Below are 23,348 nucleotides of genomic sequence, written 5' to 3'. Positions count from 1 at the left end.
TTGCTAGAGGGTCAGGACTGAGAGAGTGATGCACACTCAAAGGGTCATTACTGAGGGAGCGATACACGGTCAGTGTGTCAGTTCTGAGGGAGTGTTGTTACAGAGGGTCAGTACTGAGGGATTGCTGGACAATCAGAAATGCAGGAATGAGGCAGTGCCGCACTGTCAGAGTGTCAGTACTGAGGGAGTTCTGCTCTGTCGGAGGGTCAGTACTGAGAAAATGCCACGTTATCGGAGGGTCAGTACCGAGGGATTGCTGCACAGTAAGAGCATCTGTAGTGATGGAGTGCTACATTGTCAGAGGGTCAGTACTGAGGGAATGCCACACTGTAGAAATGTCAGCACAAAGAGAGTGCTGCAGAGTCAGAGTGTCAGTACTGAGGGAATGCTGTTGTGTCAGACCGTCATTTCTGAGTGTCTGCTACAGTGTCAAAGGAGAACCGTCAGGGGCGCAGGGCCAAGGGGCTGTTGCAGTGTCAGAGGGTCAGTTCTGAGGTAGTACAGAATGATCAGAGAATGTGTCGCATTGTGTGAAAGTCAGAATGAAGGTGCGCCACACTGTGGGAAGGTCAGTATACGTGCAATGCCTCACTGTCAAAGGGTCAGTACTGATGGAGTGCTGCAGTGTCATATGAACAGTACTGAGGGAGAGTTGCACTGTCAGAGGGCCAGAACCAAGCAGTGCTGCACTGTCAGAGGGTCAGTACTGAGGGAGTGCTGCACTGTCAGGAGGCCAGTACCGAGGCAGTGCTGCACTGTCAGAGGGTCAGTACTGAGGGTGCGCTGCACTGTCAGAGGGTCTGTATGGAGGGAGTGCTGCACTGTCGGAAGGTCAGTACTGAGGGAGCGCTGCACTGTCAGAGGGTCAGTACGGAGGGAGTACTGCACTGTCAGAGGGTCAGTGCTGAGGGAACGCTGCACTGTCAGAGGGTCAGTACGGAAGAAGTGCTGCACTGCCAGAGGATCAGTACTGAGGGAGTGCTGCACAGTCAGAGGGTCAGTACGGAGTGAGTGTTGCACTGCCACAGGGTCAGTACTGAGTGAGTGTTGCACTGTCAGAGGGTCAGTGATGAGGGAGCGCTGCACTGTCAGAGGATCAGTACTGAGGGAGTGCTGCACTGTCAGAGGGTCAGTACTGAGGAAGTGATACACTGTCAGAGGGTCTGTACTGTTGAGTGCTGCATTGTCAGAGGGACTGTACTGTGGGCGTGCTGCACTGTCAGAGGGTCAGTACTGAGGGAGTGCTGCACTGTCAAAGGGTCAGTACTGAGGAAATGATGCAATGTCAGAGGGTCTGTAATGTTGAGAGCTGCATTGTGGGAGGGACAGCATTGTGGGAGGGACTGTACTGTGGGAGTGCTGCACGGTCAGAGGGTCTGTACTGTGGGAGAGCTGCATTGTTGGAGGGTACGTACTGAGGGAGCGCCGCACTGTGAGTGTGTCAGTCCTCAGGGATTGCTACACTGTGAGAGGGTCAGTACTGAGGTAGAGCTGCACTGTCAGAGGGTCAGTACTGAGGCAGTTCTGGACCGTCAGAGGGTTAGTTTGAGGGAGGGCTGCACTGTCAGAGAGTCAGCACTGCGGGTGAGCCATACTGTCAGAGGGTCAGTACTGTGGAAATGCTGCATTGTCAGAGGGTCATTACTGAGGGAATGCTGCACTGTCAGAGGGTACTACTGAGGGAGTGCTGCCTTATCAGGGGGTCAGTAATGGGGGATTGCCGCAATGTCAGAGGGTCAATCTGGGGGCGGTGCTGCACTGTGAGAAGATTAGTACCGAGGGAGCGCTGCACTGTCAGAGAGTCAGTACTGAGGGAGTGCCACACTGTCAGAGGATCATGACCGAGGGAGTGCTGCACGGTCAGCGCATCAGTCTGGGGGATATCTGCATTGTAAGAGAGTCAGTACTGAGTGAGTGCCACACTATCAGATGGGCTGAATGGCCTAATTTCTGCTCCCATGTCTGGTGGTCTACGAGGAATATCTGAAATTGTTCAGTACATTTCTGCCTCTGCTTCCTACATACCCTGCTCAGCAATGATTCCCAGGTCCAGATTTCAGAGACTGTGTTCAAACAGACCGTCTTCATTTGGTTACCACCCTCTTTTCCCAGGGATCAAGTTTTCGTTTCGTGTGACTGACCTGCCAGCTCAAAGGGATATTTTCATGCTGCAGGGCTGAGGTTTATTCCACAGCTTCCGTGTGCTCATCCTAAATGAATCCCACTGCCCCACACTCAGCACAGTCGTGTGTTCCTTATTTCTGAGCTTCCCAATGCTAATCCACATCCAGACTGACATCCCACACTCCTGCCATTCGTATCGCATGCTAATTGCTAAGAGAGGAAATAAAAACCTGAAAGTACCTTACCTAAGGGTGAATTGATAATGAGAGAAAGAGTAGGTTGTGGAACACAGTGAGAATTTGTGCATGGACCCAGAGGCTACAGTGAATGGATTCATTTTGTCAATGCTCATTGGGACAGGGTTGTCATGAAATCATGAAGATGCTCTGTGATACAATTAAATGAATGAGCATATATACAGAGAGAGATGGTTCTGAATGATCTGGCCTTCTTACATCCCAATAAATCTCAAAAGACGGTGGAAATGTTTTTCAGTTTACCGAATGATGTGATGGAGGAAGTAGCAGGTACACTTGCAAACATTTTCAAATCCCCTCTGGCCACAGGAGAGGTGTCGTCGGACTGACCATGTGGTACTGTTATTCAAGAAGGAGCATGAGATATATCAGGCAGCTACAGGCCAGTCAGGCTAATATCGTGCGTGGGACGTCTGTTGGAAGCAATTTTGGGAGATGGAATTAATCAACATTTAAAGAGACTAGAGTTAATGAAGAACAGTCAGAGTGGTTGTGTTAAGGGGAGGTCAAGTGTGACCAATGGGATTGCACTTTTTAAGGAGGTGACCAGGTGTGTAAATAAGGGCAATACTTTCCTGTCGCCTGCTTGGAGGTCAGTAAGGCTTTTATCAGGACCCATATTGGAAACTGATAGTGAACATAAAAACTCAAGATCCAAGGAATTTGGCGCAGAATGCTGAGTGGCAGGAAGCAGACAGTGATGACCCAGTTAGAAATCTCTGTCTGTTCATGTCTCACTGTTGGGGTCTTACTGATGTGGTTGATAGAAAAGATTTAGATTTGAATGGTGGAGGGTTAATCAGTGGGTTCATGAATGATGTGAAGATTGGTTGGGTGATAAATACTGAGGATGATATCCTTAGATGACAGAAGAATGTCGATGGCCTTGTCAGATGGACTGATCAGTGACAACGTGTGAGGTGCCTGAAGACTGGAGGGTGACTAATGATGTGCCATTATTGAAGTAAGGCTGCAAGGAACAGCCATTGAACTATGGAGCTGTGAGCCTGAGGTCAGTGGTGGGTAAGCTGTTGGAGGCCATTCTGAGAGACAATTTACATGCATTTGGAAAAGCAAGAATTGATTAGGGATAGTCAGCTTGGATTTGTTTGTGGAAATGCTGTGGCCAGCTTGATAGAGCTTTTTAAGGGATGACCAAGGAGACAGATGAGAAGGTTTCCCATGGGAGATTGCTTAGTCAAAGGTTAGATGAGATGGCATCCAAGGAGAGAGGACAGCACGGTGCCTCAGTGATTTGATTCTAATTCCCGGTGACTGTCTGTGTGGAGTTTGCACATTCTCTCTCTCTCTGTGTAGGTTCCCTCCAGGTGATCCAGTTTCCTCCCACCGCCCAAAGATGCCATGGGAAATGCACCATTACAGGGATAGAGAAGAGGATGTGAATCTGAGTGCGATGCTGTTCATACAGTCAGTGTGGAGTCCATGGACGGAATGGCTTGCTTCTGAACTGTAGGAATTCTAACATTAATCCAGGGAGACAAGTAATGTTCTGGGGACCTGGTATCCAATCTTGGACAGGAGTGGATGTGGGTCCTTACAGTCTGAAGGGGAGGGGGAGCTGGGCTGTGATCTGAAGTGTTGAGGATGTGAATGTTTTGTGGAGCTACTGTCTAAGGGGCTATGGATGTTAAACACAACAAAGTGATGCTTTCTTCGGTATTGAGGGAGCACTTTCTGAGGTATTGAGGGAGCTCTTTCTGAGGTATTAAGGGAGTACTATCTGAGGTACTGATGGAGCACTATCTGAGGTACTGAGGGAGCACTTTCTGAGGTATTGAGGGAGCATTTTCTGAGGTACTGAGGGAGCACTTTTTGAGGTACTGAGGGATCACTTTCTGAGGTATTGAGGGAGCACTATCTGAGGAATTGAGGGAGCATAATCTGAGGTACTGAGGGAGAACTATCTGAGGTACTGAGGGAGCACGTTCTGATGTATTGAGGGAGAACTATCTGAGGTACTGAGGGGGCACTTTCTGAGGTATTGAGGGAGCACTATCTGAGATATTGAGGGAGAACTATCTGAGGTATTGAGGGAGCACTATCTGAGGTACTGAGGGAGAACTATCTGAGGTACTGAGGGAGCACTTTCTGAAGTATTGAGGGAGCACTATCTGAGGTACTGAGGGAGCAATATCTGAGGTATTGGGGGAGATCTATCTGAGGTATTAAGGGAGTACTTTCTGAGGTATTGAGGGAGCACTATCTGAGGTACTGAAGGAGAACTATCTGAGGTATTGAGGGAGCCCTTTCAGAGGTATTTAGGGAGCACTATCTGAGGTACTGAGGGAGAACTATCTGAGGTATTGAGGGAGAACTATCCGAGGTATTGAGGGAGCACTATCTGAAGTATTGAGGGAGCACTATCTGAGGTACTGAGGGAGCAATATCTGAGGTATTGGGGGAGATCTATCTGAGGTATTAAGGGAGTACTTTCTGAGGTATTGAGGGAGCACTAACTGAGGTACTGAGGGAGCACTATCTGAGATATTGAGGGAGAACTATCTGAGGTATTGCGGGAGGACTATCTGAGGTATTGAGGGAGAACTATCTGAGGTATTGAGGGAGAACTATCTGAGGTATTGAGGGAGCACTATCTGAAGTATTGAGAGAGCACTATCTGAGGTACTGAGGGAGCAATATCTGAGGTATTGAGGGAGAACTATCTGAGGTATTGAGGGAGTACTTTCTGAGGAATTGAGGGAGAACTATCTGAGGAACTGAGGGAACACTTTCTGTCTCTCACACATGCACAAGCTCTCTCTCACAAACACACTCTCTGTCTCTCACACACAGACATTCTCTCAGACACACATACACACAGACAGACACACAGACACACGATCCCTCAAACACACACAGACAAACTCTCTCTCACACACACGTAAACACACAGTTACTCTCTCTCCCACACATACACACGCAGACACACGCTCCCTCAAATATGCATAGACACACTGTCTCTCTCACACACACGGACACCCACACTCTCTCTCACACACACTGACACACACACTCTCTCACACACACAGATACACTCACTCTCACACACACATGCACACAGACACACACTCTCTCACACACACATACACACTATTTCTCACAGAAGACACACTGTCATACACACACAGACACATTCTCTCACACACACAGACAGACTCACACACACAGACACACTCTCTCTCTCACACACATGTTAGTGTGTGGGAAAGGTTTACTGGATGAATCCCCACTGGAATGAACGACACTCTCTTTCGCCCAGTCAATTCACTCTTGCAGCCTTTGTGTCTTTGGAGACACGAGGACCATTTCACTTGAAACAGCAGCTGGATTTTATATTCATGAGCACCCAATAACATTGGCTAGTTTACCCACACACAGACACACACCCACACACCCACACACACTCCCTCAAAAACATACACAGACACATTCTCACACACATATCCACACAGACACATCTCTCTCACACGCATGCACACACAAGCACACAAACACATTGACCTGGACCCAATATACCGGCCACTGCAGCAGACAGCTTGAACTGACAACCGGAAGCAGCAGAGGCAAATCAGTATAAATGTCGGAGGAAACATCACAGAAGTGCTTTACAGGAGGCTCCCAAACACTGAGGATGTCACCTAGACAGGGGACGAAACATCTGTAACACAAATTCTCAGCTCGGCGAACAGAACCACAACACATAGAAGAGGTCTCCACAGAAAGGATGGTCAGTGAGGCCATTCAGGGGACAATCCTGAGGATCCTGAACAGGACCAAGATCATTTAATGGGGGAGGAGTGAAATGGGCAGAAAGGACACCATCTGTGATACAAGTCCTCTATAATTCTGGGACTGGGATCTTGAAACAGCCACAGACCAGTCAGTCAACCCAGACTCATTTATCTGCGTGAGAAAGCGAGGACTGCAGATGCTGGAAAGTCAGACTTACAAAGTGTGGAGCTGGGGAAGCACAGCAAGTCAGCCAGGAGAGTCGACGGTTCTGGCCTGACCTGCTGTGCTTTTCCAACTCCACACTTTTCCACTCATTTCCCTCTGCCCCAGGGAGTGGGGCTCACAGCAATGTTGGGGGCAGCAAAATATTTGAGGGGGGATAATTTGGTGAGGCAATTATCTGGGAGGGAAGATATTTGGGAAAGGGGATAAATTTGGGAGGACAGTGAAAATGAAGGGCATAGTATTTTTGAGGGGGTACAAAATTGGGTGATATCTTTCAGGTCTGTAATATCGAAAAACAGAAAGGGAGGGTGAGAAACAGAGACAGAGATGGAGAGAGTGGGGATGGAGAAGGGGATGGGAGAAAGATGGGCAGAGAGAGACAGGGATAGGGAGAGAGTGAGAGAAAGATTGTGTGTGAGAGAGAGAGACAGACAGGAGGAAAGAGAGAGAGGGGACAGAGAGAGGGAGAGAAGGGGAAGTCAGACTAAGACTGAGGAGTTAAACCATGGACAGACTGAAGGGGAGACACTTGTTATTCCAGCTGGTGCCATCTCTCTCTCCTAATGGATTTTCACAATCCCTCTCGCCCATGCCTCTGGGTTTTGCTTCAGCCTGTCTCTCTCTCTCTCTCTCTCTCTCTCTCTCTCTCTCTCTCTCTCTCTCTCTCTCTCTCTCTCTCTCTCTCTCTCTCTTTCTCTCTCTCTCTTTCTCTCTCTCTCTCTCTCTCTCTCTCTCTCTCTCTCTCTCTCTCTCTCTCTCTCTCTCTCTCTCTCTCTCTCTCTGGTTCTGTTTCTGGGTTTATGAAACTGTTTTCTCTCGCCCTCTCTCTTTCTGAATGGTCAGATGGTCTCTGTCTCTTGCCATGCTGGTCTCCTCAGAAGGCCTCCAGAGATTCACGCAATCAGTCTGCAGATAAACCCTGTTTTTGTTCATTTCAGGATGGTTTTCAGGAACTTTCTATCGTTCTGGCAAATTAGGAGAATCCGTTAATAGTTTGAAGTATTGCCGATCATTTGGATGGCTTGTTGCTGTTAGTTTCTTAGTGTAGAACGACCTGGTGCCTTCCTGTCTGGGACCTCATTTTTTTTGGCGGATACCTCTGTCCAGAATAACTGTTCCCTTGTACATTATGCTGTGTTTGCGCTGTGCCTGGTGTGTGGGTTTTGTGATTTGGGAGATTTCCTTGGCCAATAAACCTTGGCTGTCTATCTGTGTTTTAGCCAGGAGGTTGTGACATCTCCCCCAAATCATCCACTTGAATGGAAAGGAAAGAAGCTTATGCAATAAATTACAAACCTAATTTTAAAAGCTGGTTATGCTTGTTGTCAGAGTAGCCAGCTGTGTGTGCAAAAGCCATTGTGTCCGTTTTCCAAACCGATGGGCTTATAGCTTCACTTGGAGGTCGCTACTGATGATACTACTCAGCCAGGTAACGAAACGTCTGGATATCAAACCTATCAGCGAGCAAACCTACACCCTAAGTCATATAGCTGATAAGTGAAATCATAAAACCTTGACAGAACGGAATCAGATCGTTCGGCCCATTGAGTCCACAATGACCCTCTGAAGAGTGTCCAACTCAGACCCACTCCCCCAATGATATCCCTGAAACCCTGCACTTCCTATGGCTATTCCAGCTAGCCCGAATGTCCCTTGACACAATGGGCAATTTAACATGGCCAATCTGTCGTAATGGCAACTACGGTCAGGAAATCAATACTGGGCCCAGCCAGGAACACTTAAACACTGCAAATGAATGAAGTTAAGGTGATCACTCAGGGAGGTCCATCTACCTTCCAGCCCCTGGGGATGTGCCCAGGCATTATTCACCATGATCGTACCCATCTGTTGCAGCCTGCAATCCTAACCACCGGTATCCCGAGATATATCAAGGTGAGTGCAGTTAAGACCACAGCGGATGTGGGAGGAGCCGAATTCTTGGATAACAGGCTATGGGAATGTCATGGTATGACCTGTTCCTTCCCATTTATGTAAGTATGGTCCCTCTCAATGTTCCCTCTATCTCCACAGTAAGTGGGAGGTAATCATGGTAGCCCATCCAAATACCTTTTTTATACAATTACGATAATTTGTACTTCATCCTAACTTTGGTCACTTGGGTTGAGTGGAATCCCTCATACCAAGGCCAGGTGTCCCACTGAGAGTGTCCTTACAGCTGTCATTAACCCAGCCCTTGGTGAGCTGCTGTCACTGACAGTGAGAGACGTTGGTGTGGGTGTTCTCCTGGAACAAATATTTATGCTGTTTGTCACTAACCCGGGATGGGACTTTCCCTTGGCTGGCCTGCCTGAGCTCCCCCCTCATCTGTTCCACTATCCCGTTACTGCACAGGGTGTGGTTTTACTGCTCACTATAATCTCTGATTGGGCCGTGGATAATCTGGTTAATCGTGTTGGCGTGACCCTCCAGTTTGGTCACGAAGAGATGGTTAGCCTTATTCTCCACTAGTTGTTCCATGGTCTCCTCTGGGTTTTCTGTATTCAGTCTTTCTCAGGCTCATTAGAGAGTTGTTGGGTCACACTCAGGCCCTGGGAATACACTCGTATACTGTGGCTAAATCATTAAGGTGTTCCTTTTTTTTGTCTGTTAATTAGTTCTCGAGGTTCGGTGTTTTTCCTCAAATCTCCCTGTCCTTTGTCCCACTATCCTGTGGGTCAGTTAGGAACATGATTATTTTAATGGGGAAGGACCCCACTCTGATTACTGTATCCCTGATACATTCATTATGATTAGTGTCAGTTTGTGATAAATGTTCGTGAACAAGGAATTCCATGTGAGTTTAGTGACTAGCCCATTGTGAGAACCTGATATGTGTGGGAGAAGCTGGGGGAGGAGCCTTCCCTCCTGGTCACAGACCGTTTTTAATTTTGTTTCTGAGGAATTGTCTCTGGTGGGCTTCCTGGGATATCGCTGTCCGAAAATGACACCTAGTACAGGCAGGGTGCTTGGTATCCTACTACCATGCACCCATTCTGGGGGACCCCTACCAATCGCTTCTTATCCCTGAGCTCCTGTATCACAATGTGGAAATCCCTAAAGTCTATTTCGTATTCAGCAATTAATTAGCAGAGAGCCCAAGCCTCATTACGGGCACGATTGAGGGGTCGAATCCCAGGTGTCCCTCCTCCTTTCTGAGACATGGGAGACAAAGGGTCGGGCCCAGTTTCTCATCGCTAAGAGAGGTGCAGGTCATATCCCCAAAAATCCAGACAAATTGGACCCAGGGTCTCTGGGTGAAGCTGACGGGGGAGGAGAGGGGCATTCCCCTTGTTGTTGTTCTGCTGTTATGTAGCGCCTCTGACGGATATGCCTTATCCTTCCCTCGAGCAGTGAGGATCGCTGCTTTCATCTCATCACAGTCACCCGAGGTTGGGGTCGAACCCGGGTCCCTGGCGCTGTGAGGCAGCAGTGCCAACCTCTGAGCCACCATGCCACACCAACTGAGCTGGTACGTTCTCCCCATGTCTGCGTGGGTTTCCTCTGGGTGCACCCGTTTCCTCCCACAGTCCAAAGATGTGCAGGTCAAGTAAATTGGCCATGCTCAATTGCCGAGAATGTTCATGGATGTGTAAGTAAGTTGCATTACTCAGGGGTAAATGTAGAGTAATAAAGTAGGGGAATGGGTTTGAGTGAAATAATCTTCAGAGGGCCAGTGGACTTGTTGTGCCGAAGGAGGGATTCTATGATTCTATGACCGCTGAGGCACACCACTAGTCACAGGCCTCCAGTCTGACTGTTACCTTCTGCTTCCTACCATCAAGCCAATTGTGTACTCAGCTTGCCAACGCCCACTGGATTCCATGCGATCTAACCTTCCAGAGCAAGGTACCATGTGGAACCTTATCAAAGGCCTTCCTGAAATCTGTAGAGTCTACATGTACTGGCCTGCCCTCGCCAAACTTCCTGATCACTTCAATAAAGAACGCTGACAAATTTGTGAGGCATGGTCTCCCATGCACAAGGCTTTGCTGACTACTCCCAATCAAATGTTGTATTTCCAAATGCATGTCTATCTAATCTCTCAGCATCTTCTCAAGTAACTTACTTACCACGGATCTTATGTTTACTGATCTATCGTTCCCAGGTTTATCTTAGCAGCCCTTCTTGAATAAGGGCGCAACATATGCTCTCATTCAGTCTTCCGGGACCTCACCTTCATTTATCCACCTTCATACCTTCTAATGCATTCAACACAGCTCTCCTGTGATATGGTCTGACCCCGAGAGATCATCACTAACTTTCCCAAGTTCCCAAGCCTTCATGTCCTTCCCCAAGGTCAACACAGAGGAGAAATAACTCCTGCGTTTCTGCACACACATGTCCACTCTGGTCCTTGAAGGGTCCTATTTTCTCTCTAGTTATTCTTTTTTGCCTTGGGAGGGGGAGATTGCAGTGTTGGGTAGGGATCAGTCAGGGAGGGGGAGATTGCAGTGCAGTGTTGGGTAGGGATCAGTCGGGGGGGATATTGCATTTTTGTGTAGGGATCAGTCAAGGACGGGGATATTGCAGTGTTGGGTAGGGATCAGTCAGGGAGGGGGAGATTGCTGTGTTGGGTAGGGATCAGTCAGGTAGGGGGTGATTGCAGTGTTGTTTTAGGGATAGAGGGAAATCAGGAGAGCAAAAAGGGGATATGTGATTGCTTTGGCAAATAGGTTTAAGGAGTATCCAAAATGTTTTACAAATCCATAAAAGACAAAAGGGACACTGGGGAGAGAATAAGGCCCCTCAAAGATCAAGGCAGCCTGCACGTGGAGCTGCAGGAGATGGGGGAGAAACTGAACCAGTATTTCCTGTAGAGAAGGACCAGAAAGATATAGAATAGAATGATGGTTTGGGAAATAGCATTGGGAAATAGATGATGTCATCTTGCAAAATTACAGAGGAGGAGTTGCTGGATATCTTGAAATGGTTTAAGGTGGATTAATCCCCAGGACCTTATCAGGTATACTCTCGATCTCTGTGGGAAGCTAGAGAAGTATTTGCTGGGCCTCTTACTGAGATATTGTATCATCGATATTCACAGGTGAGGTGCCAGAAGACTGGAGGTTGGCAAACATGGTATCACTGTTTCGGAAGGCTGGTATGGAAAAGCCAGGGAACTTCAGACTGGTTCGCCTGACGTCAGTCGTGGGCACATTGAAGGACGGATACATGAGGGACAGGAATTACATGTGTTTACAAAGGCAATGTCTAATTGGGGATAGTCAGCATTGCTTTGTACGTGGGAAATCATGGCTCAAGATATTGAGTTTTTTGAAGAAATAACAAAAGGATTGATGAGGGCAGCGCGGTGGATGTGAGTGATATATACTTCAGTAAGGTGTTCGAAATGCTTCCACATGGGAGATTGGAGAGCAAGGATAGATCTCATGGAATACAGCGAAAACCAGCCATTTGGATACAGAACTGGCACCAAGGTAGAAGACAGAGGGTGGTTATGGAGGGTGTTTTTTTCAGACTGGAGACCTGTGACCAGTGGAGTGCCACAAGGATCGGTGCTGCGTCCACTACTTTCCATTAATTATATAAATGATTTGAATGTGAACACAGCAGGGATAGTTAGTAAGTTTGCAGATGACACCAAACTTGGAGGTATAGTGGACAGCGAAGAATGTTACTTCACATTACAACGGGATGTTGAACTGATGGACCAATGGGCTGAGGAGTGGCAGATGGAGTTTAATTTAGATAAATGGGAGGTGCTACATTTTGGAAAAGCAGCTCTTCGCAGGACTGTTACACTTAATGTTAAGGTCCCTGGGAGTGTTTCTGAACAAAGAGACCTTGGAGTGCAGGTTCATTGTTCCTTGAAAGGAGAATTGTGGGTCGATAGGATAGTGAAGAAGGAGTTTGGTATGCTTGTGTTTAATAATCAGTGCATTGAGTAGAGGAGTTGGGAGGTCATGTTCTGGCTGAACAGGACATTGGATAAGCTAGTTTTGGCTTATTGCATGCAATTCTTGTCTCCTCACTATCGGAATGATGTTGTGTAAATTGAAAGGCTTCAGAAAAGATTTGCAAAGACGTTGACAGGATTGGAGGATTTGAGCTAAAGGGAGAGATTAAATGGGCTGGGGATGTTTTCCCTGGAATGTCTGAGGCTGAGGGATAACCCATATGGAGGTTTATAAAGCCATGAGAGCCATGGTTAGGTTTAACAAACAAGATCTTTTCCCTGGGGTGAGGTAGTCCAGAACTGAAGGGCCTAGGTTCAGGATGAGAGGGGAAAGATATAAAAGGAACCTAAGGGACAATGTTTTGATATGAAGGGTGTTGCGTGTATGGAATGACCTGCCAGATGAAGTGGTGGAGCCTGGTTCAATTACTGCATTTAACAGGCATCTGGATGGGTATACGAACAGGAAGAGCTGAGAGGGATTTGGGCCAAGTGCTGGCAAATTTGACGAGATTATGTTAGGATATGTGGGTGGTGTGAATGAGTTGGACCGAAGGCCCTGTTTCTGTGCTGTACATCTCTATGGCTGTAAATGTTTTCCACTGTCCATTTCCAGCCATACACTTCACTGTTTCCCTTGTTTACCTAGGTCAGTTCTCCTCTCAAACACATGTCATATTTCAGTGTGACAAAATACTCCTTCCCTCAGCGTCATCACCCAACGGTCGATCTGAGATCGTCACCTCCCTGGCCGTTTGCACAACGTGTCACTCAAAGTAACACTGACAGAAACATTCAAAGAGGAGTTCGGAGAACATCGCTTTTGCCGATGTGACTGTCCCAGATTATACAAAGACGGAAGTCTCCCAAAATGATCACAGTGCCTTTGCATTACACAGGAATTCATTGGAATGTGTAACAGGGTTGAGCAATGAAATGCTGTTAGGCAGCCTCAAAACTGTTCTCCTGCTTGTGGTTTTGACACGTGTTACCCAGAATCTGCATTCAGGCTGATTCAGCTTCATCATCTGAGGACAAATGCTTTCTCTGTAATGCCTTTGTTACCCATTACTGTCAGGGTTACCCATCCTGCACTCCCTGACATCCCTCAAGGAGGTGTACAATAAAATATTCATGTTCCACCTTTTGTTCACACTGTCACCACTAAATCTCATTTATCTCTGGGCCACAGTCTATCCACCATATTGCAGAGACTTTATCCAGTCCAAAAAAGAACATCACGATTGACTCTTTCCACAATTTCTTGTCAGTCCAATTCACTGATGTACAGTTTCAGTTAAACTCTATCTCTTCCTGTTCCTTTCTGCTTGTCTTCAGCTACATTGCCATTTCTGTTTTAATTTGGAAAGCTCCTTTCACCTGAACCCTGGCCCTGCATCCTCTCTGTCAGTTTAAAGTCCTGCCCATAAGCTTACCGACATGGTTGGCCAGGACACTGCTACCAGCAGTGTTGTGTTTAATTCATTGATGGGATGTTGCTGTCTCTGGCTGGCCAGCATCGCATGCCCATCCCGAGCTGCCCTTAAGCTGAGTGCCTTGTTGGATGATTGCAGAGATCTGTTTAGAGTCAACCCCATCGCTCTGGGTCTGGATCATGTGTCGGCCAGACCCGCTGTCTATAATAGATTTCCTTCCTAAAAGGATATTAGGCCGGTAGATAGGTTATACTGGACACCAGCATTAACATCTGGATGAACAGTCGGGTGAGAATAGCACGAGGCCATCACCTGTCCCGCTCGTAGCTCACCTGTCACTGAGTACTGATCCCCGTGCACCATGAATCCCAACCCTTTCATCATGACCATTGTGTGATCCTGATACCTTCCAGCACTCTGGTGATATCACTCAGTATCTCTCCATGTGGTATCTCTCACTGTGTGGGTCTAATTGCTGCCTCTGTCAGCGCCTCTCACTCTTACAGCGACTCCAGATCCTGAGCCAATAGAATTCTCCACTCCAGAGAGACGCAGCAGAACAGGCAAGGGATGGAGACTGGGACTTTCCAGGTCTCTGTGGGATTCAGTGCCATTCTTCATGTGTAACCCTGACTGCATCAGTCTAATTTCCCATTCTGTATGTTTTTCTGTCTCCTGTAGGTACTCAGGATGTTCCTGTCTCAGCCGAATTCCTAACTCCTGTCTCGTCCATAACCGCATCAAAGACGGTTGGTCAGTCACAGAGAGATGGAGAGAGAAACGTGGAGCCTTCAGTAAATCCTGCAGCCGGTAAGATCACTCACAGTAAACAGCACAGGGAGGGGTTAGTGACCTTCTGTCTTCAGACCTCGAAGACAGGACATAGACACAGAGCTGGGTAAGGAACAGGAACATTCTAGGCTTCATTCACATCATCTTGTGTGGGTCCTGCTTTCACCTCTGCTTTACTGGTCCTCCCTGAGACATCTCTCTCTCTCTCTCTCCCTCGCTCTCACCCCCTCACTCGTATTCTCTCTTTCTCACCCTCTCTTTCTCTCTAACCCCCTCACTCAATCTCCACCCAAACCCTCTCTCTCACCCGACTCTCTCTCTCCCTCGTGACCCTCTCTCCCTCATCCCTCTGTCTCTGGCTTGCCCTCTATCACTCCCTATCACGCTCTGCCCCCTCTCTATCAATCTTTCTCTTTCTCTCGCTCTCTCTCTCTCGTCCCCTTCTCGTGTGCTCTTTCACTCTCTCAGACTCTCTCTCTCATTTCCATCCCCTCCCTCCCGCTCATTTGCACCTCTCTCTCTCTTGCCCCCCTCTCTCTCTCACTCGCCCCCTCTCTCGCCCCACTCTATTTCTCACCCCTCTCTCTACCCAACTCTCTCACCCCTCTCACCTCCTCACAATCTCACCCCCTCTCGCTCACACCCCCTCTCAATCTCAAGCCATCCCTCTCTCACCCTCTCTCCCCCCGCCTCTCTCTCTCTCTCTCATCCCCCCTCTCTCTGCCCCTCTTGTGCTCTCTACTCCTCTCTCACTCCACCTTTCTCACTCCCCCCTCTCCCCTCTCTCTCCCCTCTCTCTCACCCCTTTCTCTTACCCTTCTCTCTCACCCCTTTCTCTCACCCCTCTCTTTCACCCCTGGGTCACACCCCCTCTCACTCTCAACCCATCTTTCTCTCTCACCCTCTCTCCCTGCACCTCTCTCTCTCTTTCTCCTTTCTCTTCCTCTCTCTGCCCCTCTTGTGCTCTCTACTCCTCTCTCACTCCACCTCTCTCACTCCCCCATCTCTCCCCCCTCTCTCCCCCTCTCTCTCCTTCCCCTCTCTCCCCCCACTCTCCCCCTTCACTCTCACCCCTCTCTCTCGCCCAGCAATCTCCCCCCACCACTCTCTCCCTCCCCCTCTCTCCCGCTCCACCTCTCTCTCCTCCCTCTCTCTCTCCCCTCTCTCTCACCCCTTTCTCTCACCCTTCTCTCTCACCCCATTCTCTCAACCCTCTCTTTCACCCCTCCCTCACACCCCCTCTCACTCTCAACCCATCTCTCTCTCACCCTCGCTCTCTCCCGGCCTCTCTCTCTCTCTGTTCCCCCTCTCTCTTCCCCTCTTGGGCACTCTTTCCACTCTCTCACTCCACCTCTCTCACTTCCCCTTCTCTCCCCTCTCTCCCCTCTCTCCCCTCCATCACCCTCTGTCCCCTCCCTCTCTCTCTCACCCCTCTCTCTCGCCCGCCACTCTCCCCCTCCCCTCTGTCTCACCCCTCTCTCACAGCACTCTCTCACCCCTCACACTCCCCCATCTCTCACACCCACCTCACTCCCCTTCTCCCCTCTCTCTCACCCCTCTCTCATTCCTTTCTCTCAGCCCTCTCTCGCCCACATCTCCCCCCCTCCCTCACCCCTCTCTCACCCCCTCTCTCCCCCTCTCTCTGCACCCCCTGCTCTCTCCCATCTCCCCCTCTCTCTCCCCCACCACTCCCCTCTCTCCCTCATCTCTTTCCCATCTCTCTCCACCCACCTCACCCCATTTCTCTCACACTCTCTCTCCCCTCCCCCTCTCTCTCACCCTTCTCTCACACTCCTCGCTCCTCCCGTCTCTCCCCCTCTCCCCTCCTTTCTGTCCCCACTCTCCTCCCTCTATCTCCCCCCTCTCTACCGCTCTCTTTCTTTCTCTCCCTCTATCTCCTCCTCTCTCTCCCCCACCTCTCCCCTCTCTCCCTCCTCTCTTTCCCCTCGCTCTCCCCCTCTCTCCCCTCTCTCTCCACCCATCTCACCCCATTTCTCTCACACCCTCTCTCCCCTCCCCATCTCTTTCACCCTTCTCTCACACACCTCTCTCCTCCCGTCTCTCCCCCTTCTCACTCCCCTCTCTCTGCCACCCTCTCACTCTACTCCTCTCTCTACCCCTTCTCTCCCCCTCTCTCCCCATCCCCTTCCCCCATCTGTCTCCTGTTCTCTCTCACCCCTCTCAAACCCCTCTCTCTCTCTCCCCCTCTCTCACCCCTTCCTCCCCCTCTCCCCCCGCTCTCACCCCTCTATCATTCCTCTTTCTTATCCATCCCTTCCCCTTTCTCTCCCCCTCTCTCCCCACACTCTCTCGCTCACATCTCTACCCTCTCCCTCACCCCTCCCTCTCTCCCTGTCTCTCTGCCTCCCGCTCTCCCCCTCTGTCTCCCCCCTCTCCCTCTCTCCCTCTCCCTCTCTCTCCTCTCTCTCCCCCACCTTTCCCCTCTCTCCCCCTCTCTTTCCCCCTCTCTCTCCACCCATCTCACCCCATTTCTCTCACACTCCTCTCTCCCCCTTGTCTCTCCACCTCTCTCACTCCCCTCTCTCTCACCGCTCTTTCACCCCACGCTCTCATCCCTCTCTCTCATCCCTCTCTCTCACCCCTCTCTCCCCCTTCTCTCCCCTCTCTCTCCCTCATCCCATCCACCCTCTCTCTCCCGCTCTCTCTCACCCCTCTCAACCCCTCTCTCTCCCCCTCTCTCCCCCTCTCTCACCTCCTCTGTTTCCCACCTCTCTCTCACCCCCTCTCTCTCACCCCCACTATCAGAACCTCTCCCTGTCACACCCCTCTCTCTCTCACCCCCTCTATTCCTCACCCCCTCCGTCTCTTGCCCCCTCTCTCTCTCGCCCACGTTATCTCTCACTCTCTCTCTCGCCCACACTCTCTCTCACCCCTCTCTCTCTCATCACTCTCTCACCCACTCTCTCTCAGCCCTCTCTCTCTCACACCCTTCTCTCTCTCTCAGCCCCTTCTCTCTCACCCATCTCCCTCTCACCCTCTCTCTCACCCCCTCTCTCTCACCCCGTGTCTGTCTCAACTCCTCTCTATCCCAACCCCTCTCTCTCACTCCCTCTCTCTCAACCCCTGTCTGTCTCACCACCACTCTCTCAACCCCCTCTCTCTCTCACCGCCTCTCTCTCAACATCCTGTCTCACTCGACCCCTTTCTCTCTCCCCCTCTCTCTCCCCCTCTATCTCTCCCCATTCTCTCAAACCCCCTCTCTCTAACCCCTCACTCACCCCGTCACTCTCTCTCCCCCCTCTCTCTCTCTCAACGCCTCTCTCTCTTGCTCTCACCCCTCTCTCTCTCTCTCTCTCACCCCCTTCGCTCTCACCACTCTCTCTCACCCCTCTCCCTCTCAACCTCTCTCTGTTTCACCCTCTCTCTCACACACTCCCTCTCTCTCTCGCCCCCTCTCTCTCATCCCCCTCTCTCTCTCAGCCTCTCTCTCTCTCACCCCTCTCTCTCACCCCTCTCTCTCACCATCTCTCTTTGAACCCCCCTCACACACTCCCTCACTCTCGCCCCCCTCTCTCACCCTTCTCTCTCTCTTACCCCTCTCTCTCTCTCGCCCCGTCTCTCTCACCCCTCTCTCTCACCCCATGCTCTCGCTCACCACTCTCTCTCACCCCTCTCTCACCCTCTCTCTCTTTCACCCCGTCTCTCACACACTCTCTCTCTCTCACCCCCTGTCTCTGTCGCCCCCTTTCTCTCTCACCTCCTTTCTCTCTCGCCCCTCTCTCCCCCCTCACGCTCTCCACCGTCCCTCTCTCCCCTCTCTCTCCCCCCTCCCCCTCAGCGCTCTCTCTCTCACCTCTCTCTCTCCCATCTGCTGTCTAGCTCTCTCTCTCATCCCTTTCTTAACCTCTCTCTCTTACACTCCTCCCTCTCTCTCACCCCTCTATCAGCCCTCTCATATTCTCACCCCTCTCTCTTTTACACCGCTCGCTCTCCCCCCTCTCTCATCCCACTCGCTCACTGCTCTCTCTTACTCCCCTCTCTATTTTTCTGACCCTCTCTCATCCCCTCTCTTTCTCTCACCCTTCTCTCTCCCACCCATCTCTCTCACCACTCTCTCTCTCATCCCCTCTCTCACACCCTCTCTCTCTTACACCTCCTTCTCCCCCCTCTCTCGCCCTCTCTATCTTTCACCCTCCTCTGACACACACTCCCTCTCTCTCACCCCTGTCTCTCTCGCCCCCTCTCTCGACCCACCCCTCTATCTCGCCCCTGTCTCTCACCTCCTCTCTCTCCCACCCCCGCTCTCTCACATCTCTATCTCCCCCTTTCTCTCAACCGTCTCTCTCTCTCTGCCCTCTCTCTCTCACCCACTGTCTCTCACTCTCTCTCTCACGCTCTTATTCTCTCACAGCGTCTCTCTCTCTCACCCCTCTCTCTCACCCCCACTCTCAGAACCTCTCCCTGTCACACCATCTCTCTCTCCCCCCCTCTCTCTACCCTCTCTCTCAACCAACTCTCTCAACTCTCTCTCTTACACACCTATCTCTCACCCCTCTCTCAACCCCCTCTCTCACTCACATCTCTCTCTCTCGCTCTCACCCCTCTCTCTCACCCCCCTGTCTCTCACCCCACTCTCTCTTATTCTCTCTGTCTGCCATCTCTCACTCTCACCCCGCTCTCTCACCCTCTCTCTCACCCATATCTCTCTCAGCCTTCTCTCACCCCTGTCTCTCACCTCTCTCTCTCTTACCTCTCTCTCTCGCCACTCTCTCACCCTCTCTCTCACCCCCTCTCTCTCACCCCGTGTCTGTCTCACCTCCTCTCTCCCAACCCCTCTCTCTCACCGCCTCTCTCAACACCCTCTCTCACTCAACCCCCCTCTCTCTCACCCACTGTCTGTCTCAACTCCCCCCTCTCTCTCACCCTCTCTCTCTCTCACACCCCCTCCCTCTCTCAACCATCTCTCTCACACCTCTCTCTCTCACCCTCTTTCTCTCGCTCTCACCCATCTCTCTCTCACCCCTCTCTCTTACCTCTCTCTCAAACCCCTCTCTCTCACCCTCTTTCTCTTTCACCCCCTTTCTCACACGTTCCCTCTCTCTCGCCCCCCCACCCTGTCTCTCTCTCTCTCTCTCTGTCTCTCTCCCCCCTCTCTCTCAGCCCTCTCTCTCTCACCACTTTCTGTCTCCGGCACTCTCTCTCTCATCTCACTCATCCCTCTCTTAACCACTCTCTTTCGTTCACTCCTCTCTCTCTCTCAACACTCTCTCAGTCCTCTCTATCTATCTCACCCCTCTCTCGACCCCCTCTCTCTCTCACAGCTCTCTCCCTCTCGCTCTCACCCCTCTCTCTCACCCCTCTCTCTCTCTCACCCCGTGATCTCTTACCCTCTCTCTCTGACCTTTCTCTCTCTCACCCTCTCTCTCACCCCCCTCTCTCACCCCTGGTCTGTCTCACCTCATCTCTCTTCCAATCCCCCCTCTCACCCCCTCTCTCTCACACCTCTCTCTCTCTCTCACACCTCTATCGCCCCCCTCTCTCTCTCTCACCACTCACTCTCACTCACCCCATGCTCTCCCTCACCCCTCTCTCTCACCTTCTCCCTCACCTTCTCTCTCGTTCGCCCCATCTCTCACACACACTCTCTCTCGCCCGTGTCTCTCTCGGCACCTCTCTCTCGCACCCTCTCTCTCTCGCCTCTCTCCCCCTCTCTCAGCCCCCTCAGTCTCTCACCCCGTCACTCTCTCTCTCTCACACACCGCCTCTCTCTCACCACCCTCTTTCTTACACATCCCCATCTCTCCATCACCCCCTCTCTCTATCAGCCCCTCTTTCCCACAGCACCTCTCTCACAGCCTCACTAGCCGTCTCTCTCTTTCATCCCATCCCTCACACTCTCTCTCTCGCCCTTTGTCTCTCTCGCTGCCTCTCTCACGCCCCTCTCTCTCTCACAACTCTCTCTCCCCCTCACGCTCTCCCCCTTTCTCTCCCCCCTCACTCTCTCCCCTCTATCTCTGTCCCTGTCTTTCAACCCCTCTCTCTCACACCCTCGCTTTCTCACCCCGTCACTCTCTCTCCCCCTCTCTCTATCTCACCACCTCTCTCTCTCTCGCTATCACCCATCTCTCGCTCCCACCATCTCTCTCTACCGCTCTCTCTCACCCTTTTCGCTTATACCCTCTCTATCTCTCTTACCCCTCTCCCATCACCTTCTCTCTCTCACACTTCTGTCTCTCACCCCCTCTCTCACTCCCGCCCCTCTCTCTCAACCCTCTCTCTCTCACACCTCTCTCTCACCCCTCTCTCTCTCACACACCCCTCTCTCTACCCCTCTCTCTCATCCCAGTCTCTCACCCCTCTCTCCTCCACCCCTCTCTATCTGTCTCACCGCTGTATCATCCACCACACTATCTCACACCTCTCTCGCACCCCTCTCTCTCACTCACTCCCCTCTCTCTCACCCCTCTCTCTTACCTCTCTCTCTCACCCCCCCACCCTCTCTCTCTCTCACCCTTCTCTCTTTCACCACTCTCTCTCTCACCCCCTCTCTCACCCCCTCACTCTCTCTCCCCCCTCTCACACCCTCTCTCTCAGCCCCTCTCTCTCACCCCCTCACTATCTCACCATGTCACTGTCTCTCCCCCTCTCACTCTCACCGCCTCGCTCTCAACACCCTCTCTCACTCATCCCCCTCTCTCTCACCCGCTCTCTCTCACCACCTGTCTGTCTCACATCCTCTCTCTCTCACCCCTCTCTATCTCTCACCCCCCCTCTCTCACCCCCGTCTTTCTCACCTCCTCACTCTCTCATACCCCTCTCTCTCACTGCCTGTCTCGCAACACCCTCTCTCACTCAACCCCTCTCTCTCACCCCCTCTCTCTCTCTCACACCTCTCTGTCTCACCCGTTCTCTCTATCTCACTTCACTATCTTACTCACCCCTCTCTCTCACTCAACCCTCCGTCTCATCCCCCATCTCTCCCTCTCACCCTCTCTCTCTCTCACCCCGTCTCTCTCACACCTCCCTCTCTTTCACCCCTTTCTTACTCACCCCTCTCTCAGCCCTCTCTCTCCTTCAGCCGACCCTCACTCTCACTCCCTCTCTGTCTCTCACTCCTATTCTCTCCCTTACCCCCTCACTCTCTCAGCCCTCTCTCACACCCTCTCTCTCTCAGCCCTCTCTCTCTCACCCTCTCTCTCTCAACTCTCTCTCTCTTTTACCCCTTTCTTTCTCACCCCTCTCTCAGCCCTCTCTCTGGCTCACCCGATTCTCTCTCTCACTCCCTCTCTGTCTCTCACCCTTCTCTCTCTCACCCCTCTCTCTCAACCCCCTCTCTCTCACCCTCTCTCTCTTTCACCCCCTCTCTCACACACTCCCTCACTCTCGCGCCCTCTCTCTCACCCCTCTCGCTCTCACCCCATGCTCTCTCTCACCCCTTTCTCTCACACCCCTCTCTCACCCTCTCTCTCTTTCACCCCGTCTCTCACATACTCCCTCTCTCTTGCCCTCGTCTCTGTCGTCCCTTCTCTCTCGGCCCCTCTCTCTCGCACCCGTCTCTCTCCCCCTCACACTCTCCACCCTCTCTCTCTCCCCCTCTATCTCTCACTCTGTCTCTCACCCCTGACTCTCTCACCCCGTCACTTTCTCTCCCCTCTCTCCCCTCACCACTCTCTCTCTCTCACCCTCTCTCTCTGTCATCCCCCTCTCTCTCACCCCATGCTCTTGTTCACCCCCTCTAACACCCCCTCCCTCATCCTCTCACTCTTTCACCCCGTTTCTCACACACTCCCTCTCTCTCGACCCCTGCTCTCTCGCCGTCTCTCTCGCCCTCTCGCTCACCCCTCTCTCTCACTCCTCACCCTCACCCTCTCTCTCTTTCACACGGTCTCTCACACACTCCCTCTCTCTCGTCCCCTGTCTCTCTCTCCGTCTCTCGCTGGCCCTCCCCTCGTCCGTCTCTCTCTCCCCCCACTCTCTTCCCCCTCTCTCTCCCCGTCTATCTCTCCCCCGTCATTCAGTCTCTCTCTCTCTCTCACCCCCTCACTATCTCACCACGTCACTGTCTCTCCCCCTCTCTCTCTCACCGCCTTGCTCTCAACATCCTCTCTCACTCATCTCCCTCATTCACCCCTCTCTCTGTCTCACCCCTCTCTCTCACCCCCTCTCTCTCACAACCTGTCTGTCTCACCTCCTCTCTCTCCCACCCCTCTCTATGTCTCACCCACTTTCGCTCACCCCTCTCTCTCTCACCTCACTCTCTCACTCCTCTCTCTCACCCCGTGTCTGTCTCACCTCCTCTCTCTTCCAATCCCCCTCTCTCTCACATCCTCTCACTCTCACCCTCTCTCTCTCAGACCGCCTCTTTCTCAGCACCCTCTTTCTCACACATCCCCATCTCTCCATCACCCCTCTCTCTCACCCCACTCTCTTACCCTCTCTCTCACCCCCTCTTTCTCACACCCCCTTTCTCACAACCTTCCTCATCCTCTCTCTCTTTCATCCCATTCCTCACACTCTCTCTGTCTCGCTCTCTCTCGCACCCTGTTTCTATCGCTGCCTCTCTCTCGCCCCTCTCTCTCTCTCGCCCCCTCTCTCTCGCCTCACTCTCTCCTACCTCTCTCTCCCCTCACTCTCTCCCCCCTCTATCTCTCTCCCTGTCTCTCAACCCCTCTCTCTCACACCGTCGCTCTCTCACCCCGTCACTCTCTCTCCCCCTCTCTCTATCTCACCACCTCTCTCTCTCGGTGTCACGCATCTCTCTCTCCCACCATCTCTCTCGACCCCTCTCTCTCATCCCACTCTCTCACCCTTTTCTCTTATACCCTCTCTATCTCTCTCACTCCTCTCTCATCACCTTCTCTCTCTCACACTTCTGACTCTCAC

Source organism: Chiloscyllium punctatum, chromosome 18 (genome assembly GCF_047496795.1).
Source record: "Chiloscyllium punctatum isolate Juve2018m chromosome 18, sChiPun1.3, whole genome shotgun sequence".
Classification (NCBI taxonomy): Eukaryota; Metazoa; Chordata; class Chondrichthyes; order Orectolobiformes; family Hemiscylliidae; genus Chiloscyllium; species Chiloscyllium punctatum.
The sequence above is the reverse complement of the archived record's forward strand: the minus strand, read 5'-3'. Positions refer to the sequence as shown.